The following is a 27,985-nucleotide window of genomic DNA, read 5'->3' as shown; positions in this document are numbered from 1 at the left end:
ATCCTGGGGGTGGGGGGTGGCAAATTAAGGCTGCACGGAGTTGTGTTCATGTTCCACGGCAGAGTTTAACTGGGAAACCCATCTGCTGAACCCCTGCACAGCACCCACTAAGTCCCATAAGGAGGGCTGTGGACTTGAACTGGGCTCAGAGAGGACAAAAAGCATCGAAGCACACAGGCTGCTGTACCCAGGCCATAAAAGGTAATTGTTGGTATGAAAAACCTAAGTGTCCAGCTCCCAGGCCTCAGTCAGGGAGTTCAACAGCAAACAGCAGCCCTGGCCGGTCCAGCCCTGAGTGAGTGAGGTGCAGGAACCTCCCCACTCATATCCTACTTTAGCAGACAACAAAGCCCTTTGGGAAGGCTGTGCACGATGCCCTTATCAGCCTCACAAGCCAGAGGCCCAAACTGGCATCTCCAAACTCTACTGCCCAACCTCAGTAGTCAGAGCTGACAGCAGTTGGGAGCTGATGGCAGGAACTGTCCAGGCTACCAGGACAAACATCTGCTGAGTTATGAAAAGACCCTGGAGTGGGGGGTGGGGGGTTCTTTAAGAATCAGGCCCAAGCTAAGTATGGTGATGTACCCCACTGATCCCACTTGGGAAACAGAGGCAGGGGGATCTTTGAGTTCAAGGCTGGCCCGACCTACATAGTGCATTCTAGGACAACTAAGGCTGTGCCTCAAACAAACAACAAGAACCAGGGGGCTGGAGAGATGGCTTAGAGGTTAAGAGCACTAACTGCTCTCCCAAGGTCCTGAGTTCAATTCCCAGCAACCACATGGTGATTCACAACCATCGGTAATGAGTTCTGACGCCTTCTCCTGGAGTGTCTGAAGACAGCTACAGTATACTTACATATAATAAATAAATCTTAAAAAAAAAACAAAAGAACCAGGCCCAAGTCTGATAGCCTCCAGAGACAGTCATCGAGGCCAGATACCTGCCAGGGACTCTGCTCTGTCAACAAACGCTCTTACCAGATCTAAACTATGCAAATGAGGCAAGATTGAAAGGACAATACAGGCAGTATACCCTCACCTACACAGGAGGCGAGGCTAGCCCCCCCTTCCCAATCACTGTAGTCCTAAAAGGGTAAACTTTCTGGCTTGAGGTTAAGACTGAAGAATGGGAGAAGGAACAGGTCTAAGCTGGTGGGTGTTGACTACAGGAGGCCACTCCACATCTGCATCCTGGACCCAGGCAGACTCCATTGGTGATGATAAAATGGGTCTGCTGGGCTTAAGACAAGCAAGAATGCAGAGGGGTGGAATCTAAACTGTGTAAAACCATTGCCAGGTGTTAACAGACAGAACCATCAAAACACTGGGGCTGACCAGGAAGATTAGCAGGGGCACATGGAAGGTTCAAAATAAACCTAGAGCCGGGCAGTGGTGGCGCACGCCTTTAATCCCAGCACTTGGGAGGCAGAGGCAGGCGGATTTCTGAGTTCCAGGACAGCCTGGTCTACAAAGTGAGTTCCAGGACAGCCAGGGCTACACAGAGAAACCCTGTCTTGAAAAACCAAAAAATAAAAAATAAAGTAAAATAAAAAAATAAGCCTAGGCTACTTAATGAGGTCCTGACACAAAACAAAACAAACAAAACCCTAGAACAAGTAGTGAGGGAAGAGACCATCCAGGAATGAGCCTTGTCCAGAGGAAAACCCTATGGCCAAGGGTAGCTGATTCCAGAATTCCTTCCTTAAAAAGACATAACCACTTCTCGCACCACCACCCCATAGTGCCCCAAACCCCATTGCTGAACCTGCGGCTTTCTCAGACCCTAAGGTAAAAAGCATGGCGTTCTCCTTTCTCTTTCCTATCCTACTCCTTCTGGCAGTTGCCGAGACCATAGCTTACCTGACTTTGTTGTTTTTCTCTTAAATAAAACTATTCTCATTTTTTTTTTTTTTCCGAGACAGGGTTTCTCTGTGTAGCCCTGGTTGTCTCGTGGAACTCACTCTGTAGACCAGGCTGGCCTTGAACTCAGAAATCTGCCTGTCTCTGCCTCCCAAGTGCTGGGATTAAAGGCATGCGCCACCACTGCCTGGCTAAAGTTTTTACTATCAAAGACTAAGAACTTCGGGTTGGGGCTGGAGAGATGGCTCAGAGGTTAAAAGCACTGCCTACTCTTCCAGAGGTCCTGAGTTCAATCCCAGCAACCACATGGTGGCCTACAACCATCAATAACGAGATCTGGTTCCCTCTTCTGGTTTGCAGGTAAACATGCTGCAGAACGTTGTATATGTAATAAATAAAAAAAAAAAAATCTTAAAAAAAAAAGAAAGACTAAGAACTTCAAAAAGAGACCAAGCATGGAGGTACACACCTTTAATTATAGCCCTTGGGAAGCAGGGCAGAGGCAGGTGTGTCAGAGTTCAAGGCCATCCTCAGCTACAAGGGGCTAGTATGGGCTTTGGGAAAGGGCCTCAAAACAAAACAGGCAAAACAGAGCTGGCCCCTATTGGCTCACAGATTGAACAATCACAGACTGAACAAGTGGTTTTTAAAATCTACTACCTTATGCCTGGGTGTGGTAGTGCACTCCTTCAATCCCAGCACATAAGAAGAACACATAGGTAAGTCTGAGGTCATCCTGGTTTACAAAGTGAGTTCCGGGACAGCCAAAGCTCTACAGTGAGACTGTCTACAGACATGCAACAACACACACTCCTACTCTACTCTAAGCTACAGTAATTCAGACTGGTACGGATAAAAACAGGGGTAGGTCACTGGGGTAGAAAAGTCTTTACATGAATTCCCATGTGCATAGCCAGTTGACTTAATAAAGATGCTGAGACCTTGCAGTCAGGAAAAACTTCCCTTTCCAGCATTGCCCTGAACACGGGGACAAGCACACATGAGAGCATGAAGGCAGACCCTTACCTCACACCACAGATAAACAGGAATTCAAATGCAGCAAAAGCTACCTAAGGGCTGAGGTGGCTCAGTGGTTACTGACGCTGCACAAGCTTGAAGTCCTCCGTAAACCATAGAAAGCCTGGCTATAGTGGCATGTACCTGATACCTAACACTTGGAGGAATGGAGATAGGTGGATTCCACGGGGTCTCTGGCAGTCAGTCTAGCCAAAACAGAGACCTAGGTTCAGTGAGAGACACTTTCAAAAACAGAAGGGACAGTGACTGGGGAAGACACTAGCAACAGAACTCTGGCTCACACACACAGCTATGCACACACACATGTACACATATCCCACCCACCCCACCCCAAGCACACAATAGGGGGAAATCTATTAGCGAATACCTGCCAGTCATATTTCTGATATGACATACCCAGGATGTTTTTAAAAAATGTGCAAAGCATCCAAAAATACTTTCCACCAAGAATAGGCACAAATGTCCAATATGCACACAAAACACTCAGTATCATTAGCCATCAAGAACACTGAAGCACAAACCACAATGACGAGCAGATGTAGCTAGGACTGGGACAGGACATGGGTTTAACATGTAACCCAGCCCCTAGCTTCCATCTCCAGCACCCAAAACAAAAGAGAGTACCAGAGACAGAAAGAGAAAGAAGAGAGTTACACAGAGAAACCATGTCTTCAAAGGAAGAGAGAGAGAGAGAGAGAGAGAGAGAGAGAGAGAGAGAGAGAGAGAGAAAGAGAGAGATAGAGGAGGAAAGGAGGAAAGAAGAAAGGAGGGAAGGAGGAAAGGAAAGGAAAGGAAAGGAAAGGAAAGGAAAGGAAAGGAAAGGAAAGGAAAGGAAAGGAAAGGAAAGGAAAGGAAGGGCTGGTAAGATGGCTCAGTGGGTAAGAGCACTGACTACTCTTCTGGAGGTCCTGAGTTCAAATCCCACAACCACATGGTGGCCCATAACCACCCTTAATGAGATCTGACACTCTCTTCTGGTGAGTCTGAAGACAGCTACAGTGTACTTATATAAGTAAAATAAATAAATAAATCTTAAAATAATAATAATAATGATAATAATAAAGGCTAAAATGAAGTAAATAGAAAAAGATGTCATATGAACATAATCAAAAGAAGGCAGGGTTACTTCATAGTTAAAACGTATAAAGTAAATGACTGCAGAAGGACTGAGAGTGTGCATACAAAAAACACTCAGCTACACTCTATGTGGACAATAGAAAGCAGTACTTCTAAGCATGAAACAGAAAGTGGTAGAGCCAAAGGCTCATGGGAGTCCTTCCAACTCTCTAATGACTGATAGAACAGTTGAACAGAAAATCAGCAACAACACAGAGAACTAAACTCCACCAGCTATCAGGATATGACCCTCACTTGCAGACCACCCCACCCAGCAGCAGCGTCAGGACCTCACTGTCCCAGAGACTTGGGAGCACTAAACAGGATAGAGAGCAGTTGAACCAAAACAAACAAAAGCAAGAAACTTAAAACTTGAAATTGAGCTGGGGCTGCAGCCCAAAGGCAGAGCCTCACACACCCTGGGATCAATCTGGGCATGGTGGCTTACCCCTGGAATTCTGGCACTTGAGAGGTTGAGTTCCATCAGGAGCTCAAGGTCAGATTTGCAAATCAGCAAGTTTGAGACCAGATGAGTTATATTAAAGTCTGCCTCAATAATAATTGAACACTGACACAAAAAACAAGCAAATGACAGGCATGGTAACTCACACTTATAATCCCAACACTCAGAAGGCTGAAGCAGAAGGATGTAACCAGGAGTTTGATGCCAGCCTGGGCAAAACAATGAGTTCTAGCTCAATCGGTCACAGTAAGGTCATATCTAGAACGAATGAATGAATGAATGAATAAGAGAGAGACAGAATAGTGATAGGTAGACAGACAGACAGAGAGACACCCTGAGACCCAGCACAGGAGGAGGAGGAGAAGGGAGGGAAGGAGGAAGAAAGAGGAATTATAGTAATCTCTGACCACCACCACAAAGGAATCAAGTTGAACCGCAACAAAGAAAGCAACAAAGTACCTCTCAACACTCAAAAATTAAGTAGCATATTTCTGACACAAACAAGATAAGTAAAAGCAAACAATATTTTTAAAAGAAAATATACAAATTAACTATAAGTCTCATAAAGAAAGCGCAGGCCATTACAGTAGATCGATACCAGAGCCTGCTGTGACCAGACCACCCACACTTGACAGCCTGTGATAAATGAACCAGTTCTTCAGCAAACACACACTCAGCTATGTACGATCCACCCAAAGTCAAAGAGCATGTTCACACAAAAATTTCTAAAAACTGAAATTTTAATATGGAAAGTTCAGAATTTCAAAAAGAAAACTCAAAGTCCAAAGATTGTACCGGGGATGTAACCCAGGGACTTGGACATTGGCATGTACAAAGTTACATACCAGTCCCCAACTCATTTTATAAGGTGTCTTAGGGTTCCATGCTGTGAAGAACATCATGACCATGGCAACTCTTATAAAGACAAACATTAGGGCTGGCTTACGGTTCAGGGGGTCATGAAATCCATTATCATCATGGTGGGAAGCATGGCATTGTGCTAGAAGGGAGCCAAGAGGAAGGTCTAGATCAAGCTGGCCAGACTGAGCATATATATGAGACTTCAAAGCCCTGCCTCCACAGTAATGTACTTCCCCTAACAAGGCCACACCTCCTCCAAGTTGGCCATACCCCTAATAGTGCCACTTTCCATAGACCAAGCACATTCAAAGCAGCACACAGGGTAAATTGGGTTCAATTCTGGGACCCATGTGACGGCAAAGGTGAGAGCTAACTACACGTTGTCCTCAGACCTCCACACCCTGTGCACCACCAAACACATACACAATGATAGATATTTTCAAATAAAATTTAAAAAAAATTAAACAATGAAAAGTAGAGTCCCACATCTCTTCTGAATACAGACACCAAAAAAGCTTTTCACAAACTATTAACAAACATAAGTCAGTAACATTTGCACTCAAATACAAAACACACACACTCTCTTTCTCATACACATACACACTTTTGTATACTTTTTTTCTTGAGGCAGGGTCTTATCATGTAACTGTAGTTGACTTGTCGGTAGCTCTATAGCCCAGAGCATCTGAGTGCTGGGAGCAGACGTGGCCACCATACCTGGTCTTTTTTGCTCTAATACTGGAGTTGAACCCAGGTCACACCCTGACTCCCATCCTGAGCACCACGATTAACAGTGGTGGTTGGAGGTGAGTGCTAGGCACCCACTGAGGCACTCACCCCATAGCCCAGAAGCAGCCCCATCTTGTAGCATATCCTGTGCCCAGCCCTGTCACGGTACATTCCTGAGACTCCAAAAGCTACGTTCTCCAAACCCAGCTCGCAGCGCCTGTGAAAGGGACAGCACGTGTGGGCTCTGTTCCATTCAGGTGACATAAATGCCAAAGCTTCTCAACAACTTAGAAATGTTCAACAGAGATGCAGCTACCCTGTCTCCTCATGGCAAATCTGAGGCTGGGTCACTCTCTCAGCCCTGGAAAGGCCTAGGAGAAAGAGCCCTGAGTACAGTGAACTGGCGCTGACAGAGTGCAGAACACACAGGCTCACAGGAAGGGTGGGGAGACGGGAACCTGGTTACTTTTTAATTGCCATGCTAAGCCACCATGACTAAGACAACTTATAAAACTAAGTGGGGGCTGACAGTTTCAGGGGGTGAATCTCTTACTGCCATGGAAGGCAGGCACACGTGACACAACAGAAGTACCTGAGAGCTTATATCCTCTACAAGAAAGAGGCAGAGAGGGATATCTGGGAATGGCAAGGATGTTTTGAAATCTCAAAGCCCACCCTAGTGACACACCTCTTACTGGAACTCACTCTGTAGACCAGGCTGCCCTCAAACTCAGAAATCTACCTGCCTCTGCTTCCCAAGTAAGTGCTGGGATTAAAGGTGTGTGCCACCACTTCCTGACTCAAGGTTTACTTTTAATGATAGTTCTTAAATGCTTTAACCTCCCTTCTAGGATAGAAGGGATATGGGGGAAGAAAAGGATATGGGGGAAGTGGACCTGCTTAGAAAGGTTCTTTGGAGCAACTCCCGTCTGTGTTGTCAGGAAATCAACAGTTTAGTTCACAGGTTAGCAGTGGCAGCTCGATCCACTCACAACCACTTCACGGATATCAGCAGTCCGTTCGGTAGAGTAGGGATAGCAACTGTGGCAATACGACCTAGCAGAGACAGCCAGGCCTCAGCCTCAGCACAAGTCAGCAGGAGGGACCAGGGAGGAACGCCAGAAAACTTCTCAGCTGTGCCTCTCTTAGAGAAGTGAAAATTAGTGAAGACGCAAGACCCACAAGTGATGCACAGCTAGCTGTCCCAACAAGCCAAGCTCAGCCTCTGACACTGTCTGTCCAGCCCTATTTATACACTCCAGACATCATGTGTCCTCCATGGGCCTTGCCTCAACACGTGCGTCTGTCTCAGCTGACATCATTCTGCCAATCAGTCCTAGTCCAAGGAAGCGGCAAGAAATTGCAGGACAGCACCAGAAGTTTTTTGGTGCACAAATACTGCTCAACTATGAAATGTAAGGCGGATCAATACATGCGTGTCGTTAGTGAAACATCCTTCCCCGGCAATGGTGGCAGCACTTGGGAGGCAGAGGCAGGTGGATTTCTGAGTTCGAGGCCAGCCTGGTCTACAGAGTGAGTTCCAGGACAGCCATGGCTACACAGAGAAACCCTGTCCCGAGAAACAACAACAACAAAAAGAAAAAGAAAAAGAAAGATAAATAAAAAATAAAAACTAAGATTCCTTCATCACGTGTCCTTTCACATGCTTGCTTTCTCAGAACCTCCTTTCACTTGTGTCTGCTTCAGCCAAACATTCCTTCACGCCCCAGTAAAACGCTACCCAACTGACTTTCCAAGGAACCCTCTAGTTTCCACTTCACACCTCCTCCAACAAGGCCACATTTCCTAATTCTTCCCAAACAGCTCTACCAACTGGGAACCAAGCATTCAAACCTATGAACCTAGGGGGGGCAGTCTCATTCAAACCACCACACTGAATCTGGCCCTAGTGGGGCAGACACACACAGTTGAGAAGGCCAGGCCAAGACAAGCAGCCCTCAGGAGGCATGACTACGGTAGCCTCAGCCAGAATCACATGTATACAGGAGACTAGTCTCTTGCCTCATCCAGGCAGCACTACAAGCAGCCAGGAAGCTCAGGCACCTGTCCCCTGGGAGCTAACATCCACGTCACTGTCACCAGTGCAATGCAGCCGCTGCCGTACCTCTTAGATTCTCTAACGGTTCCCACGGGAGCACTGAAGGTAAATATGTTAATTTGACTTCAATCATGGCTTTAAAAAAAACACACACGCTATATTAGCTTAGGGCTCAGATCCTAAAAACCACTGAGACACATGTGTGCACTGCACGTCCTCAGCAAGTGGAAGCGAATGCCCCTGCTTCAGGGCCCACGTGGCAAGATGCTCCTGCAGAGTAAGCAACAGAGCCTCTTGGATGGGTGTGGAGACCAGGGGGAAGCAGGATGCTTGCCCAAAGTGCCACAGACAGCAGGGTAAGGCAGGGTTCTTACTCGGTCTGGTTGGCACACAACCACCCCTGCTAGCCAGAGCAATAGGTGCCATCCTGGATTCCAAGCAAAGGAGCACAAGGCTTCAACCACTGAATCTGCTGTGCCAACTCTGGGAGCCATCCAGGCCAAGGTTCCTGGAAGTCCTCTGCAGGCAACAGCCAGACACCTAGCTCCCAACTAGATAACAGGGACACTGTCTTAGTACAGTCTAAAGGCGGGACTCTTGGCCAACCTCTCCTTACTTCCAGCTGAGGGGATCATGTGTCCCAGTAGAAAGGACATGGAGGTGCAGATCCACTCAAAAGGAGTGGGAAGGCAGGGCCAGACCTGAGGGCACCTGGAGCGAAAGACCCACTATCTCCTTCCATGGGTCTAAGGAGCCCCAATCCCAGCTCACGTTGGATGTCAATGTGTTCAGCAAAGCCTGGAAATGGCTAATAGCTACACCAGAGGGGGTGGGGGCATCTGAGACCTCCCTCAATGCCTATTCTATGTCTAGGAATAGGAAGTTTCCAAAATCTGGAAGCTTATAAAATCCCAGGAAGTCTAAAAAGACTCAGCAAAGTCCCTGAAATTCACACTGTGGACTGAGCCGTCAGACCCATGTGCCCTCATTGCCCTGGGAATGACCTGCAAGCTGCTCACTGTAGTAGCTGTGGAAACAGAAGCCCTACACAATAGCTGCAAACAAGCATTCCTGCTACTAAGCTAGGGAGACCTTCTGAGTCTGAACTGATAAACGCTGCCAAGATCAGCAATGTCCACCTGGGCACAGAACCACATACCCCTTAGGAAGAGCCACTGTACTCTGTAGAGACCCAAGAACTAGAGCATGCCCCCCACATTTCCCCTTCCAAGCATATCCTCTCTCACACCATTCTTCTCTGAGCCTGGCCTCCCTTGCTGCTCCACCTGGGTTGCCCCCTCTAAAGGCATCCAGAATCCAATCTAGGTTCTCTGCAGAGTTTAGGAAATTTAGCTGCATCCCATAGCACCAATCTTCCCAGACCCGCAGACAGCAGAATTTAGCCTACAGAGAACATTCATGGGGTTCTTCTCCAATTTGGGAGTGGTGCTGTGTGGACCAGGTAGGGGCCTGGGTCCCAGAAGAGGCATCACAGAAGGGGCAGAAGGGAGAATTGGAACCACCTTAGAGCTGGCAAAACCACTTGTGTGTAGGAAGAACATGTCCAGGACAGCTGTCCCCTCCTGTACCTGCTGTCCCAAGTGCATAGGAAAATTTCTCATGAATACCTGGGCCTGTGACCAAGGAGGCAAACAGCCCTGGAGAAAAGTAACAGGGTGTTCCTATATCCCAGAACCAAATAAGACACAGAAAATGATCCCTGGAGGAGGAATCCCTGACTAAGCGGGGCCCTTGAGGCCAGTTTAAAACTCTCCACCCGTCAGGCTGCTGGACACCCAAGCAACCACTTGGTCCTCTAGAGCAGGGGGACAGTGGGTGTTGGAGCTGCTTGCCTGCACTTGGTTGGCAAAGTTAATGTACGTATTCTCTCCACCTCCCAAGTAGAGCTAAGGCAAACCCAGGGACAGGCCACTGCCTAGGAGGCTCAGGACACTCAGTAACAGTTGGTCTCAATCAGGGTCACAGTGAGGGGCACTTGAAGCCTTCGGGAAGGCTTGGAACCACAGAAGGGTGAAGGCTGCCTGTAGGTTAGCCACAGCTGCCTACTCCCCAAGCCAGGACACAGCCTCCTGCCCTGCTAGCCTTCATGTATCACCAGACCCAGTGTCATAGCGGAAACTAAGCTCTATCTACCCAGAAGGCACCTGGCTCAGGCATCAGCAGTGCATGGAAGGGGCAGGAAGACCAGAAGGCGGCCATCAGCCACACTGATGCTCTCTGGGACCACCTGATGCGGTAGGGGTCAACAGCAGCTGGATTCCAGGACACCTGCAAAACCCTAAGAAAATGTCAGGACACAGCCATTGCTAGACCCAGATCCTCCCCAAAGATACTCTATCCCAAAGTACCCAAGAACCTCATCTCTAAAGCAGAGCCACAGTGACCCAGAACTCCCCACAGCATGGGGACGGGCCTCATGTAGGTCCCTCCTCTGACCTGGTACAAACAGGGTGAAGGGCCTTGCACCCCCCCAAGGGGTTCAAGCTCTGCGTATCTGTTTGATTTCCTTGAGCCAGCTTGGCCTCTGGAGACTCAGGTTTACCAGTGTCCTCCCTGCAAGGGAGGGGCTAGTGTGGGCATGCACTGGGCAGGGCAACTAACAGGCCTAGGAGATCTGTGGCCCATAGCACTGGGGCAGCTGGGGCCTACCAAACAATGGAGAAGAGCCAGGCTCCCACTGCCCTCCTACCAGCACCTCTCCACAAATCCCTCCTGTGGGCCCCATGGGAGGCTCAGCTTGCACGGATCCCAGATCCCCGTTTGGGGCATTATTCAGATATCTGAGCATCAGTGACACCTCCCCTGAAGTAGCACGGCCACCATCAAACCACACCACTACACAATCCTGGGTTCACTTTTTTCTCCCCTCAGGAAAAAATCAGACACTGTCTTCTGTAGGCAACTAAATTGGCTTTTTTACTCATTTCCCACCTCTCCTAGCTTACCTCAAAGCCCGATGACCCACTAGCCTTCTCAGGCCTAATCACACAGCTCAGAGGAACACACAGGTGTTTCACAGCTGTCCCCGCCAATGCAGACCTGTGCTAAGGGCACAGTCTAATTGGTTTTCTCCTAGTAGGACTGAGAAATTTGAAAAGCCTTCCTGACACATGCTGGTCCTCAATTCCAGAAAGCATCACTACCTCTGGTCTGAAGGTCAACATGTCCTCCCCTCAGGTCCTGGGGAGGAGCAAGTGGCTGGAGAGGGCAGGGCTGCTGGGAACTGTTCTTTGAGAGTCAAGACTGATTTCTGTTGTTGATGGTTTGAGTGTTTAAAGGCACAACTTCATTCTGTAGCCCCAGCTGAGCTGGAACTCACTCTGGAACCCAGGTTGCCCTGGAAATCTTGGCAAACTTTCTGCCTTAGCCTCTCAGGTGCTGGAATTCTAGGATGAGCTGCCATACTGGTTTTGGGGTTTTGTTGTTGTTGTTTGTTTGTTTTTTCAAGACAGGGTTTCTCTGTGTAGCCTGGGCTGTCCTGGAACTCACTCTGTACACCAGGCTGGCCTCGAACTCAGAAATCTGCCTGCCTCTACCTCCCAAGTGCTGGGATTAAAGGCTGTGCCACCACTGCCCGGCTCCTGGCTGGTTTTTAACTCCTAGACCAAACAATGCCCTGCCTCAGGCTCAAGTAGCTGGTACCACAGATGCATACCACCTCACCTGTTTGGTAAAGAATTAAGGGCCACCTGGGCATGATGGCACAAGTCTTTAATACCAGCATCTGGGAAGCAAAGGGAAATGGACCTCTGAGTTTATTTAAGGCTTGCCTGGTCTATACTGAGTTCCAGGTCAGCCGGAGGTACACAGAGAAAGTTGGGAGGGGGGGTAGGTGTGGGGGACAGAGTGAGAGGGAAAGAGAGAATAAATTCAGGGTCCCCTCACCATTCTGTCCAAAACTGGGGAAGCTACTTGGCAGTCAGCAGAGCTGGCACTGGGGTGTGGAAGAAGCACTCAGAGAGCAAAGGAAACAACAGGTAATGGGCGATCCAAAGTTCATATACTCCCAGAAGCTCAGAACCTAGGGCCTCTATGGATGTAACGAACCAAGTTAAGATGAGATCTAGGATGCTGGACAGTGTTGGTGAACACCTCTAATCCCAGCATTCCAGAGGCAGAGGCAGGCAATTTCTGAGTTCAAGACTAGCCTGGTCTGCAAAAAGTTCTAGGAGAGCCAGGGCTGTCACACATAGAAATTCTCAAACAAACGAACAAAACAGAAAAATAAACAGGCTAGCAATGGGAGGAGGGTCACAAAGCAACCTGAGGTAGAGACCCACTTATCCATCTACTTCCCTTGTTGTAGGGGTAAGAGGAGGTGGTGTGCCCAAGCCTGGCACCCCATACCTGATGATGGCAAGTCCTGTTTCTCTCCTGACCCTCAAGTGCTTGGTCACCATAATCTAAAGAAGAACAGGAGACAGACAGTAGCAGGACCAGCCTAGCACCAGCTCTGACCTTCTCTGTGGGGGCACATCAGGCACCCATAGGCGCCAAAGATCCTAACAAACAAGCTGCTCACATCCAGGATGAGACCTGCCTCTCGCCTCCTGGTAGAATTCTGTGAGTTCAAGGCCAGACTGTTCTACATGTGGAGTTCCAGGCTTGACAGGGCTACATAGTGGGACTGTGTCTCAAAAAGATGGAAGGGGGTGGGGGGACCCTGCCTCTCCAGAAACAGTTGTTGGCCATAACATGCCCTAGCATCCCTCACCATCCTGCAATGCTACAGCTTCCTGCTTCTACACACACTCAAGATCCCACACCTGACCCTTCCTCCACTGTAGCCACACGTTCCTCTATCAAGGCCAGCCTGAGAGACTCAGCGACAAGCCACATGTGGCAACTCATGCCTACAATCCCAGAATACAGGAGGCTGAAGCAGGAAGACTGCCATAAGTTAAGGCCAGTCTGAGCTATATTGTAAGTTTTCAGACATTTGGGCTACAGTGAGAGACTGTCTCAAAACCAGAGAGAGAAAACTCAAACAACAGATAGACAGCCGTGTTCCCCAGTGATGAGGAACACAGGGTGGAGCATGCTGCCATCTCCAGCTGTAGAGGTGATACCAGAGGACACAGCGGTGCATGTGTGATGACAAGTATGCATCAGGGAAGCCACAGGCAAACCCTCACTGGGGACATCCTTCCAACTGGCCCGGCGTCTGGGTCAAGACCACAAGAACTGAGAAGAGACAATGGAGCATTCCAGGTTCTCTGGAACAAAAGCTTGTTAACTCCATTCCTAGCAGCACCACATTTACCAGGCACACCAGAGTGCTCCAGATGTTGTCCACACAACACGGTGTACCTCAGTACTTGCCAGCATGGGCCACAAGGCGGATGAACTTGGAAGATGTTAAAGAAGTCAGCCATCTACAGAAGGATGATCCCAGGCTGGGGTCCTCTCATCTGAAAATTCAAAGTAGATGATCCCACAGCTGACCTCAGGAGATAGGTCAAGATTCTACCACAGGGGACAAGGCTTGGAGCACACACCCGTAATTCTAGGACTGGAGAGGTTGGGGAAGGAGGATCGAGACTTGGAGGCCAGCCTGGTCTATGCAGTGGGGCGTGTTCTCAAGAAAACAAACACACAAACAAACAGAGCCTCCAATACAAACTGTGCTGGTGAGATAAAGCAGTTTGCCACAAGCCTGACTACCTACATTTCATGCTTGGAAACCATACAGCGGAAGGGGGGGACAAACTCTTTTACAAGTTGCCCTTTGAACTCCACACTCTACAGTGTGCATACATGAGGATATACAGACACAACACACACATACACACACACACACACACACGGGTGGGGGAAGGGAAAATTAATGTTAAAAAAATTAAACCAAACACAAAAAAAGCAGAATTCTAGTTACCACCCAGCTAGCCACTGCTACTACTGCAGTATAGCCGATAAAATGTTCTTCAAAAGAAAATAAAAAAATAAATCCCTCAGATTTACTAAAACATAAAATTGCCTTCCAGTCATACAAGTAACCAGAATGTGGCTTCTGTACCGCACGTCTCACTATGAAGAGTGTCCCCAGGTGACAGCTGCTGAGTACTTTTTGGAGCATGCGCTGCCACAGAGGTCACAGCCTGTGCTAGCACAGGGAGGTGGCAGGTGGCTCTTGTTTGAACAAGATACACCTTGTATATATGCAGGGTAACTCATTCCTAATAGGTCTGGGGAGAGTTCTTTAAACAGCACATGTAATCTCTAAATTTGATTATCATTAATCTTTTCCTCAGGCATCTGAACCACCAATGTCACCTGTCACTACTGGGTAACCAGTGTATCAGTGGTGGTGGTCAGCAGGGCAAGGATGGAGGGCAGCCAGTGTATCAATGGAGGTGGGTCAGCAGGGCAAGGATGGAGGGTAACCAGTGTATCAATGGAGGTGGGTCAGCAGGGCAAGGATGGAGGGCAGCCAGTGTATCAATGGAGGTTGGTCAGCAGGGCAAGGATGGAGGGTAACCAGTGTATCAATGGAGGTGGGTCAGCAGGGCAAGGATGGAGGGTAACCAGTGTATCAATGGAGGTGGGTCAGCAGGGGCAAGGATGGAGGGTAACCAGTGTATCAATGGAGGTGAGGTCAGCAGGGCAAGGATGGAGGGTAACCAGTGTATCAATGGAGGTTGGTCAGCAGGGGCAAGGATGGAGGGTAACCAGTGTATCAATGGAGGTGGTCAGCAGGGCAAGGATGGAGGGTAACCAGTGTATCAATGGAGGTGGTCAGCAGGGCAAGGATGGAGGGTAACCAGTGTATCAATGGAGGTGGGATCAGCAGGGCAAGGATGGAGGGTAACCAGTGTATCAATGGAGGTGGGATCAGCGGGGCAAGGATGAAGGGCAGCCAGTGTATCAATGGAGGTGGGTCAGCAGGGGCAAGGATGGAGGGTAACCAGTGTATCAATGGAGGTGGGGTCAGCAGGGGCAAGGATGGAGGGTAACCAGTGTATCAATGGAGGTGGGGTCAGCAGGGGCAAGGATGGAGGGTAACCAGTGTATCAATGGAGGTGGGATCAGCGGGGCAAGGATGGAGGGCAGCCAGTGTATCAGTGGAGGTGGGGTCAGCAGGGCAAGGATGGAGGGCAACCAGTGTATCAATGGAGGTGGGGTCAGCAGGGGCAAGGATGGAGGGCAGCCAGTGTATCAGTGGAGGTGGGGTCAGCAGGGCAAGGATGGAGGGCAGCCAGTGTATCAGTGGAGGTTGGTCAGCAGGGGCAAGGATGTAGGGTAACCAGTGTATCAATGGAGGTGGGGTCAGCAGGGGCAAGGATGGAGGGCAGCCAGTGTATCAGTGGAGGTGGGGTCAGCAGGGCAAGGATGGAGGGCAGCCAGTGTATCAGTGGAGGTTGGTCAGCAGGGGCAAGGATGGAGGGTAACCAGTGTATCAATGGAGGTGGGATCAGCGGGGCAAGGATGGAGGGTAACCAGTGTATCAGTGGAGGTTGGTCAGCAGGGGCAAGGATGGAGGGTAACCAGTGTTTCAATGGAGGTGGGGTCAGCAGGGGCAAGGATGGAGGGTAACCAGTGTATCAATGGAGGTGGGATCAGCGGGGCAAGGATGGAGGGTAACCAGTGTATCAATGGAGGTGGGTCAGCAGGGGCAAGGATGGAGGGTAACCAGTGTATCAATGGAGGTGAGGTCAGCAGGGGCAAGGATGGAGGGCAGCCAGTGTATCAGTGGAGGTGGGGTCAGCAGGGCAAGGATGGAGGGCAGCCAGTGTATCAGTGGAGGTGGGGTCAGCAGGGCAAGGATGGAGGGCAGCCAGTGTATCAGTGGAGGTGGGGTCAGCAGGGCAAGGATGGAGGGCAGCCAGTGTATCAGTGGAGGTGGGGTCAGCAGGGCAAGGATGGAGGGTAACCAGTGTATCAATGGAGGTGGATCAGCAGGGGCAAGGATGGAGGGTAACCAGTGTATCAATGGAGGTGGGTCAGCAGGGCAAGGATGGAGGGTAACCAGTGTATCAGTGGAGGTTGGTCAGCAGGGGCAAGGATGGAGGGTAACCAGTGTATCAATGGAGGTGGTCAGCAGGGGCAAGGATGGAGGGCAGCCAGTGTATCAATGGAGGTGGGTCAGCAGGGGCAAGGATGGAGGGTAACCAGTGTATCAATGGAGGTGAGGTCAGCAGGGGCAAGGATGGAGGGCAGCCAGTGTATCAGTGGAGGTGGGGTCAGCAGGGCAAGGATGGAGGGCAGCCAGTGTATCAGTGGAGGTGGGGTCAGCAGGGCAAGGATGGAGGGCAGCCAGTGTATCAATGGAGGTGAGGTCAGCAGGGGCAAGGATGGAGGGTAACCAATATATCAGTGGAGGTTGGTCAGCAGGGGCAAGGATGGAGGGTAACCAGTGTATCAATGGAGGTGGTCAGCAGGGGCAAGGATGGAGGGTAACCAGTGTATCAATGGAGGTGGTCAGCAGGGCAAGGATGGAGGGTAACCAGTGTATCAGTGGAGGTTGGTCAGCAGGGGCAAGGATGGAGGGTAACCAGTGTATCAGTGGAGGTGGGGTCAGCAGGGCAAGGATGGAGGGCAGCCAGTGTATCAGTGGAGGTTGGTCAGCAGGGGCAAGGATGGAGGGTAACCAGTGTATCAGTGGAGGTGGGGTCAGCAGGGCAAGGATGGAGGGCAGCCAGTGTATCAGTGGAGGTTGGTCAGCAGGGGCAAGGATGGAAGCCAGTCTCCCTTCAGAGTGCTCAGAATGGAAGGGGCTACCCTTCTACAACTCTTAGACTCAGGCTGGAGAAAACCATGTCACCCCATCAGAGCCCAAAGAAGGGGTCACGGGCCAAGAAGGGGACCATGCCTAGGTCATGAGCCATAGGTTCTGCTACCCCTCAGAAACAGCACACAGAAGATAGCCAAGGTCTTCGAGGCAAGAAAGGTAACGGTCAGCCTTCCCAGAGGCCCCTGCCAGGAGGGACAGGGTGTATCTCCAAACCCTGAGGTGTCCCATACAGTGTTTGCAGGGGAGTGGGGGGATTCTCCAGGACATCATGACATCTTCCTGTGACATGAAGAGCTTCCTGAGTAGTCCAGAGCTAAACCTCAGGGCAAGTTCCAGTGACTCCAGAGCCCATGGACTCTCTCCTCCACACGTGTGGTCACCTGAAAAGCAGATACCTGGGAGCCTGCTGTGTGTCAGGAGAGAAGCCAAGGCTGCCGCTCTGCACACGCTCACCACACTGACATCATTAAGCTGACAAGGCTGCAGCTGGTCCAGACAGTGCCTGGCCTGACGCTCAGTCCCAGGTACAAATGCGGCTGAGGCGAGCTCACCCTCAGCTAGAGAGAAGAGGCTAGACAAGGAGGCAGAGCACGGGTACAGGCAGGATCAAGTGCTCCTCAGACTGTGGAGCAATACTTCCCTGAAATATGGGTTGGTTTGGACCCCAAGGATAGCTCATTCTTTCAGCCTCCCCTACAGTTGCACCTGGTATGCACCCCACACTGTCTGTTCCTGTGTCAGCCATGTCACCCCTGGGCTTCACTGTGACCCACGCGCTTCAGTTTCCAGGCCACTTCATGTGACACAGACTCACCGCTAAACTGGGTTACAATAATTAACACAGTGTCTGTCTCTCCATCCCACAGCTTATGTAAGCCTCGGCCCCATTTCCCTCCTTCGGCCCCCTCTGCTCTGTTCTTTCAAAGATCTCTAGCTGGACTGCTGCAACTCACACATCCTCCACTAAGCTTTGAGAAGCAGCAGATGCTATGTCTAAAGCCCACCCTGCTGGCAAGTACTGCAAGAGCCACCAGCACAAAGGTTTTCTGTCCTGGACCAAAACCTCCCTCAGGGCCTTCCTCACAAACAGGGCATTGGTTGGTTAAGGGGCAGAGGTAAGCTCATCCAGTTAGAGGGCAGAGGCAGAGTCAAGGGGGCAGCAGCAAGACTGGTGCAGGCAAGGTCAAGTGTGTGTAGCAACCCCAAGCCCCCACAAGCCATCCAAAGTTGGAGGAGTTAGCAGCACAGGAGAGCTGGCTGGCTAAGTCATGAAGAAGACAGCACACTATGATACAAGGTGGTCTTCCCAGAGCTGACTGTCAATCAGCTCACGGTGAGCTTCCCTCATTTCACACACAGAAAACTGAGGCCCTGGATCATGACCCAACTGCAGTAAGGACCAGGGCCCACACTCCGAGAGGACCCTGGGCATGGAAACCCCACATTGTGAGCAGCAACCATGTGGGATAAACATCAGTATGATCCTGGAGAATGCCCCTATCTATCCCTGACCTTTGCAAGAGCCTCCTGCCTGCTCCCGGGAGAGCAAACCTCTCTACCAGATGCCAGAGGTCGCATCCCACGACTCCCAGCTTCCGATTCCTGCCCTGGGAAAGCTAAGGGCCTCCCCAGGCAGGTGTCTACCTCCCCGACCTTGGCTCTGCATCAGGAGATTTGGAATACAGCAAGCAGATTCAGTGACACCCAGTGGGCATCAGTTTTACCGCACTGGGGCATCTTTAGGGGACCAACTACTAGGTTTTCACTAGCACCAGGTGGACACTGTTTCTAGAACCCCAAAATGTGCCTCTCTGCTGATTAAAGTCAGGGAAATTGCTCTGTGGGGCTTTGTTACAGTGGAACAAAAGTTTGAAAGAAATGGTCTCCTAACCAGACTGTACCACCCCTATTAGGATGAACTGGGAGGGTAGACACATGAGAATACTTCCTTCCTATGATGGTGTAGCTGGTGTCAGAGCCCCAAAACACAGCACAACAGGACATACACATCCCGGGTGCTGCCCTATACCCCTGGAAGCAGCCCAAACTCAGTGGTCATACAACCAATGTGACAACTGCCTCCCCTGGCTATGGCCATTCCTCAGGGGCTGCTGAGTCCCAGAAGCTCAAGCGCCCGTGTCAAGGCCCAGCCACGATCATCATCACAGTACTGTCACTCCAGATAAATGCTACCCCCACATCACGGCCAGCCTGCCAAACGCTTCTAGTTTCCTATCTTTGTAGCAAAGTGGAGTCAAGGATGTGGGTGGGGCCCTACAGACCTAAGGCTCAGGGCTGCTGCTAAGAGGACCTTGGGGGCAGAGAGGCCTGAGTATCCAGGGAGAGAGGAAAAGAAGAAAAAGTCTCGTCCCCAAGGACAAGGGCCCAAGCTCCGGGGAAGCCAGACTAGCCCTGCCTGCCAGGATTCCCAAGTCCCAGGCAATTTGCATAATATTCTTTGCAAGTTAATATCAGACTGATAATGATCTCCCTCACAGCAGAGCGGCTGAGACGCTGTTACAACACTAAGTAATCATATTTTAAATTATGTTTCCCTTTATAGAAAGGTGTTGCAGAAACATAGACATGAAATCTGTCTATTGCAGCCTACTGCCAACCACCTGACCAGCTCCAGCACTGCCAGGTGCCCACAGAGCTGCCCCGGGAAAGCCAGTCCTGGGGACAGAGAGAGGCTGCTGGCCATGGGTTACATGAACACACATCTGCATATATACATACATATACATATGTATGCACACACATCCAACCCACCTGCCCAGAGGTCACACAGTCCTGCCCTGAACTCTCAACTGTCCTGGGAAGAAGACCTGGGGAACCCCCCTTTTCATAGCCCAAAACCCTAGTCAGAAACACCAGTGTGCCCTTAAATAGTCCCAGGTAAAGGGGAGTGATGGGGGGGGGTGGTGGCAGGAGTCTCCTATCACACACATTCCAGCTTCTTGTCTCTTCCCTGGGGAATGAGTATACCTAATACCCCAACCTGGCCCTCAGGCTCACACCCCCCATCCCTCCAGGCTCTTCCTCCTGTAAAGCCACACCCCAAATACATATCTTAAAGCTGAGGGATGGGCTCTGAGCTGGCCCAGTGAGGGAGAGAGCCAGGCTTTCCCATTTTCTACTCTTCATTTCAGGACCAGGACCGGCCACTCAACCTCTATTTTCTTAAAAGCTTCCCCCCCCCCTTTTTTTTTTATTTAAGAAAAAAAAATCCAATTATAGCACAAATCTCTCAGCAGGGGTCAGTGTGGAATAAGAATAGCCAAAGTTAATGGACATGACACAGGCGAGATAAATGCCTGAAGGGTTTCAAAAGTTGTATGATGCAGATTTCATTAACATTTTAATTGTAATGTATCTTTTTAATCTTCTCTCACCCTAATGGCTTTATATCTTTAAAAAAAATAAAAAGAAAGAAAGAAAGAAAAAACTGCTGACAACAACAAAAAGTATCAATATACAAAACTTAACAAAGGCGCTTAGCAGCACAATAGTAACTAGATTAAATGAGCAAAAGCTGTGTTAACATTGTGATTTTTAAAAGCAGAGTCAAGAGTGCAGCAAAGAGTGGCTGGGCAGAGGCTGGCCAAGGATGAAGGGCCCGGGCTCCAATGGGGAGGGAAATGCCCCATCCACAGGTAGCAAGCCACATCCCCCACCCCCACCCCCACCCCCACCCCCACCAACACCAGCAACATAGGAGACAGAATGGAGAGACTCCAGAAACATCAGAGGCTGAGGCAAGCAAGCCCTTCTCTCCAAATTGGGTTGTGAGTGAGAAGAGACACTCAGAAGCCCCCATAAAACGGGCTTCAGCCTTTCATGCTGGAATGAATCCCATCGGGGACTGCAACCACTTTTAACTATGGACCATACTGTTACTTCTGACTTTTACAAAATGGAAGTTTTCAAAGTATTCTTGGATCTAACTACAGAGGAATTGGGACATTTTATTTTCAATCAATAAACATTCCTTGGGGGCTGCCTTTGCTGGACCCAGTGTACTTTACCCTATATCCTCCTGCCTTTCAGATGGCAGTGCCTCCCCACTGGAATACCAGGGGGCACTAGCCACCCCAGGATCAGACAGCTCACAGGCCTGACTCCTTGCTCACCCCCAGTGACTATATATGGGCACTTTCAGGCCCCAAGTTGTTCCCGCCCCACCCCACCCCTGCCTGCTTCCCAGACACCAGCAAGGGGCGGGCCTGAAGCTGGAGGCCCATCTGTGGCTCGGTGCCCTCCTGGATGCCAGGCCTGGTGCAGGGAGGTCGGGCATGATTCCTAAGAGCCCCAGCCAGCCCTTCCCCAGGGACCTGGAAACAACTCCAGAGAAAAAGCCTCCTTCCCCCTGAGACTGAGCCAGCCTCCCCTTAAAGGGCCAGCAACATTCTCACCAAGGGTCTCCTCATCCCAAGGACAGCAGGCCAGGCAGAGCCAGCTTGGAGACCTTGAGTGGATTCCAGAGAGGGACAACCTGGGGAGGGGGCAAAATCTCCAGTAATCTGGCCTTAAATTCCTAACTCAGAACCCACGGCCTGGCACTGCAGACTCCAGGGCAGGCAGATCCTGGGTCAGAGTCCATGCTTTGCTCTGCTCAGACTCCTCTCTGGGAGAGAGACAGCGTGAGCTCCAAATTGAGGACACAGGCCTGTAGGCTGGGAGAACCAGACACACAGGTCTCGGCTTCTAAAACCCCAACTTCCAATGTCAAAGACAGGCTTGGCCAACTGCAGCAGAGAGCAGCCTGGCTCTAGGAGAAATGCAGGTGATGCCAACAGAAGACAGCCTAGGAAAGAGTGAGAATCTGCTAAAACAGCAACAGAGGTTGCCAGGATCCTTGCACTGGAGAGCAGGCTAGAGCAGCCACCTCGGGCCAGATCACATGCTGCTGCTTCTCCTGTAGTCGGGGCCCAGCCAGGGGATGGGGGTGAGAATGCTGTAAGGCTGAAAGAAAAAAAAAAAAAACAAATCCTAGGAGAAGGCAATGGTGGGCAAGGCTCTGAGCAGGGCTGCCCACATCTGAGAAACTATGTTAGATGCTAACCAAGCTTCTCCTTATGATAACTCAGGGCCAGGCTGCTCATACTGCCTGAGTAGAGCAGTCTTGCCAAGTCGGTCCTAAACAAGCTCTAGTGCTCCTTCATCACCTGATTACACTCAGGCAAAAGCAGACTTTATACACTCGCCCACTGGCCAGCTGCAGGAAGCATACACCTGCCAGGAACAGCTAAAGCCCAGTGTCCTGGGGGCTGGTGGTGACTGCCCCTTGCATTGAGGAAGTGTCTCTTGCATTACCACATGGCTCTGCTCACTTCTCCAAAAGGCCAGACCTGGAGTAGGGTATAAGGACACATACTTGTAATCCCAGATCTTAGAAGGCTGCAGGGTCAGGGGTTCAAGGTCATCCTCAGCTACAGAGTGAGCTCAAGGCCAGTTTGAATGACATAAGATTCTGTCTCAAAAAATAAAAAAAATAATAAAATAAAAAATAAAGCAAAGCAAAAACAGGTCTCAAAGTCCACACAGGTTTCCTCAGATGAGGGTGACCCCTAGGAACATTGCCATGGGTACCAGCATCCAACCCTATTCCAACCAGCCATGACTCTTCAGAGCTGAAAGGCAGCCTATGTCACCTCGAAAACCTAGGCACAGCAGGAGGCCACTGTGGGCCAGACACACAAAAGCAGCAGCTAGTAAGGCAAGGGTGGGTATCTGCAGGAGAGCAGCACATACTGGGACAGGGGGTGTAGACAGAAGTCACTTTCTCTGAGCCACACACTGAGGGTTTGTGGCTTTGTGACTTTGTGGCAGAGGAAGGTAAGGGATTGAGGTCTGACAGTGGTTGGTGGTCGCTGGACCCTCAGCAGCCTGGGAGGCCTGGTGGGTCATCTCACCCCTACACCCAAAGTGACTTCAACCCATCGTAAGCTCTCCAGAGAACTCCCTAGAAGTCACCAGGAAGGAGGAGGAGAGCCCAGAAGATAGGAGATGGGGTGACTTCATGGGCATGTCTGGGGGAATGAGTACAGAAAACATGAACAACCAGGGTTGGCAGCCACTGGGTACTGTGCATGTTCTAGGATCAAGGATGTCAAAGGCACAGATCTCAGAGACAGGGACTCACATTCTGCTAAGGCAACCACAGCTCTCAGTTTCTGCCCCATCAGTGCTGGACCCCTATACTAAGACCTGCCTAGACCCAAGAGATCACACTGGCCACCATGAAAATTAGGCAGAAAGGACCTCTGTGGCAAACAGGGCTCTGTGGCACACCAGCTCACCCCCTGAAACAACTATTCTGACAGGACAGTGCAGGTTCAAGAACTAGTCTGAAAAACGGTTTGGTAAGGTCGTCAAATTCATGCACAAGCCCTCTCCCAGGAAGCGTCGCTCTGGGCACCCACACATAATGCCGACAGTCCATAAGGCAGACCGATGGCGGTTGGTGAGCAGCTCAGAAGCAGCCTGGCGCTCAACTCTTGCAGCACAAGCGTTTCTCTCTGATAGCGTTTCCCAGCATTCTAAATGGCTTCTAGCTCCCGGAATCAGCAAGGCTCAGATGCCAGGGTGCACAGCCTTCACCCAGCACCCAGCCATGGGCATGACTGCTGAGAAACGATCCAGGCCACTGTGAAGTGACAAGAGATACCTTGTTCTACTTATACTGATTCCAACCGACTGGCTCAAAGAACAAGGGCCAACTGCCCTGGGTCTCCCCCAGTGAGGAAGTGTCACAGAGCATCCTTGAAGGAATGAAGAGTGAAGGACACTCACTGGTGGAAGGGTGGGTGGCTCCATGGGCTTGGAGAAGATTGTTGGAGGGTGAGACAGGAATGTTGGCTGTCCACCCCATAGCTGAACACACTTTGTCCCCTCAACTGTGAAATTAAAAGTCACAGCCAACCCTCCCAGGACATCATATTTAAAGACCACACAGGGGCTGGAGAGATGGCTCAATGGGTAAGAGCACCCGACTGTTCTTCCGAAGGTCCGGAGTTCAAATCCCAGCAACCACGTGGTGGCTCACAACCATCCGTAACGAGATCTGACTCTCTCTTCTGGAGTGTCTGAAGACAGCTACAGTGTACTTACATATAATAAACAAATAAATCTAAAAAAAAAAAAAAAAAAAAAAAAAGACCACACAGTGTGCAGAGCCCCACGGAACATACTGCCCTCATCTTTAGTCAAAATGGAAACAGAAGGGAATAGCAGTCAAGAATTTGTAGAAGGAAGAGAACAGAAAAGGGAATCGGAGGCAGAAGAGCAGGACCAGGGATGACATGAACGTGCCCACATGAACGTGCACATGAATTGCTGGGAAGGAAGGGCTTTACTGGACCAAGAACCTAGACAGACCAGCCAGGACCATGGCCCAGCTCACTCCACCCCCAGACAGGCTCAGCTGCAACACCCCCAGAGCTACACCTGAAAGCTAGTATAGAGGGCCCAACAAACATCTGCATCCGGAATCTCCAAGGAGAGGGAGTAGGGTACAGTGGGTGTTGCCGGTGAGGTCAGCTCCAGGGAGCAGAATGGGGGAGCCTGCAAACCCTAGGGTTCAAGAAGCACCAGTATCAGCAGTAAGCAGCGCGGAACAGATCTGCCCATGAAATGAACTCAGAGAAGGGCTGAGGCGACCCCACACACTCCCGTAACATATGCATAGGAGAAGCGGGAACCGAGTCCCAGCCTCGGGCGGGCGAAAACCCATGGAGATGGCTGATCTCACCTCCCCCAGCCCACACACCCTTGAGTTTTCTTGGAGAAGAGTCCGGAGACCTGACAACTTTGCGGAGATGCAGAAACAGAGACAAGCCAAAAGCCCCCTCCCACTGCAGCGAAACCCAGTGTCTCCCAAAGTTGGAGTTGGCACCAAAGAGAAAGGGAGGCAGTGACGACCCCTGGCACCAACCGGCCCACCTAGCTAGGGAAGACGGACACGGGCCGAATCTGATGCGCAGACGCGCTGCCTCTGACCTGGCCAGCCAGGAGGGGTGTGTCCCCTGCTCCCTGGCCAGAGGCCAGTGTCATCGGGGCTTCCCCTCCCGTGCGGGACGAACCCGGGGTCTCCCGTGGCCAGAGGACCCCAACGGGAAAGGAAGGCACTAGCGCACCCGGAGTGCCAGTTTTGGCCGGGCCAGGGCTGGGCTCTGGGCCGGGACACCTCGGCGAGCCGGCCTCTCCGCCCCGGGGCCAGCGAGCAGATCCAGCGCGGCCCGTGCCCTACTCGGCCGCGCCCCGGGCGCGCGGCGGGCACTGCGGCAGGCGGCGGGTGCGCAAGTTGGGCGGCCGCGCCGCGGAGTTTGCGGGAAGTGCGGGCGGGACGACTGGCCCGCGGCGGAAACGGCGCGACGCGCGCCAAGTTGGCCGTACCTGCGGGCACCCGGCCCAGTCCGGCCTGGGCAGCAGCGGCGCCGCCCGCGGCAGGAAGTGCTCCGGCGTCCCCGAGCTCCGGCGCCCGCGGACTTTCTCCGACCTCGCCCAGCACCGGCGGCCGCACCGCGGCGGGGGCGGGGCGCGGGGGAGGCGCCCGCGGGCTGTTTAAAGGGACAGAGCGCCGACCGCGCGCGCGCGCGCGCACTCGTCGCCAGGTGGGCGCGGGAGAGGAAAGCATAGAGGGGTCTGGTAGGGAGATCCCGAGAGTTGCTGCGCTGTGCCTTCCGAGCACTTAGCGTCCAAGCCTGCACCGGGCACCGAAGGGGATGGGATCAGCGCCCGAACAGGGGTAGGACCTGGGGCACTGAGTCCCAACCTCTTAATTCCCCGCGGCCGCGCTTGCACCCACCAGTTTTGAATGGCAAATCGCGTGACTGAGCAGCCTTAGGTTAAGTACCACCGGGCTCTGGTGCCTGCTGCCCACCGACTTACAGCCATGTGGAGGAGGCTCTTGCAATATAGAGGCCCAGTGGGATCCAGGCATCTGACAGTGTCTCCAGACATGGTCAACAGTACTCTCTGTTTGCTCAAGGCTATGCTCTCATGGACAGAGATCTGGTTTTAATACAAGTGCTTAGAAATAAAACCGGCCACACACCTCAAAGTACCCAAGAGTCCCCTTGGTTGCCCTCCCAACCTGAGTCCCACTGTGTGCTCAGGCACCAGTGCCTTTTGAGAGCCACAGCCATCTTGGCCCTATGCCACACAAGGGTACTTGCAGAAAAAATAAGAATGACACCAGGAAAGAGGTCATGAGCAAGGTCACTGGGGAGGAAGCTCATCAAGTGAACACGAGTTGACCCCCCCTCCCCCAAGACTTTAGCTGCTGGCTAAGGTCATTACTAGGCATTAGCTTGTCGGAGCATCTCAGAGCCTCGCTTTTTTGTCCATGCTTTGGTCATAACTGACTGTTGGCCTAAACTTGACTTCAGCACTGCTTCTAGAAAACACCTCCTACGACCCAAACCCCACCCCAACACACACAATCTATCTCATTCCCCTGCCAGCCCACCAGGAAAACAGGTATGGAACTTCAATCCTGGGCTTTCCCCAGAACCCCACTTAGATCTAAATTTGGTCCCAGGTCCAAAAGCCCACCCCCGCACTGTCAGCCTATTGAGGACTGTCTGTCCGAGGGAAGCTGAGAAAAGGCGGCGAGATGCTGGAGACCCTCAACCACACATGGTTGAGTTAGAAGTCACTTGGGCATGGGGATGTGGCAATGAGCAAGGGCAGTTATGCATACTGCCACCTGCTCTACACAGGAGAGTGGGAGCAAGGCTTCGAGCAAACCTGGGGCCCAGGCAGGAGATGGTGACCACAGAGGATTCCTTCAGGCTCCTAACTTTAAATACCAGCCCCAGTGCCTTTACTCCCAGCACTTGGGAGGCAGAGGCAGGCGGTTGTCTGTGAGTTTGAGGCCAACCTGGTCTACACAGTGAGCTCCAGGACAACCAGAGATACATAAGAAAGACCCTGTCTGTCAAACAAACAAACAACCCAACAAAACAAAAAACCACCAGAGGCTCTCCGTGAGACACAAGTGACCAGGGCTAGGTCACTGTGTATAAAAGGGATCCATAGGTGGAGGTGGTTGCCAGGAGCCCCTCCCATACCCTAGTGAGCACCTTTCAGTGCACATGTTTGGTTCATCCTTTGCATTTGTAAAAGTTACTGTTAATGAAACATTTTGGCAAAGCTAAAATCCAGGGTTTCCTAGTGTGCTGAATAGGAACACTGCTCCCAGTCCTAAAACTATTTTTGGTTTGTTTGTTTGTTAGTTTTTTCAAGACAGAGTTTCTCTGTGTAGCCCTGGTTGTCCTGTTTCACTGTGTAGACCAGACTGGCCTCAAACTCTCAGAACTGCACTTGCCTCTACCTCCTGAGTGCTGGGATTAAAGGCGTGCGCCACTACTGCCCAGCAAAAACACTTTTTTTTTAAAAAATGAGTGTTAAGTTTGAGGCCAGCCTGGTCTACAAAGTGAGTTCCAGGACAGCCAGGGCTACACAGAGAAACCCTATCTCAAAAAAACTAAAATAAATAAATAAATAAATAAATAAAATAAAATGAGTGTTAGATTTTAAACCTGAGACAAATGGCTGAAGTGACTATTTAATATATCAGAGTGAACCTGGCTTCCAGCTTCCCCCAGCATCTGTCAGTCTTGGAATGTCCAGGACTAGGATAAGATACGTTTCCTTCAAGGCCTGTGCTTCCCCCACCCATGATGTTACTCAATAAATACCTGCATTCCACCTTCAGCACTATAACACCTGGTGGCTTCATCAACAGGACTTCCTGTCACCCCAGATACAAGCTGCCATTTTCCACCAGTTCTGGGACTCTTCCTGCCCCAGTACCTTTGTTCCTGCTGTCATAAGAATTAGCTATTCGAAAGAAAAAAAAAAGAATTAGCTATTCCACGGGGCAGTGGTGGCGCACGCCTTTAATCCTAGCACTTGGGAGGCAGAGGCAGGTGGATTTTTGAGTTCGAGGCCAGCCTGGTCTACAGAGTGAGTTCCAGGACAGTCAGGGCTATACAGAGAAACCCTGTCTCGAACCTCCCCCTGAAAAAAGAATGTATATAGAGACCTGGGTCAAGTGCTAAGACTAAAGGCATATGCTACAGTAGCCCAGGTTTGCC

The 27,985-nt window shown here is 51.0% G+C and overlaps 1 protein-coding gene across 2 annotated transcripts in view; it reads right to left on the bottom strand.

Annotated features, from left to right (window-relative positions):
* The window catches only part of Nacc2 (NACC family member 2), a 71,066-nt gene extending 45,667 nt beyond the window's left edge, over positions 1-25,399 (bottom strand). For both annotated transcript variants that reach the window (XM_021150620.3, XM_029472943.2), the window contains exon 1: positions 25,278-25,399. The gene's annotated coding sequence lies outside the window, so the exon portion shown is untranslated. The remainder of the gene's footprint in view (positions 1-25,277) is intronic.
* Positions 25,400-27,985: the final 2,586 nt, after the last annotated feature.

This window comes from Mus caroli, unplaced genomic scaffold (assembly GCF_978045245.1).
Source record: "Mus caroli unplaced genomic scaffold, Mus_caroli_1 scaffold_2, whole genome shotgun sequence".
Taxonomy (NCBI): Eukaryota; Metazoa; Chordata; class Mammalia; order Rodentia; family Muridae; genus Mus; species Mus caroli.
This window is presented reverse-complemented; position numbering and strand designations above follow the sequence as displayed.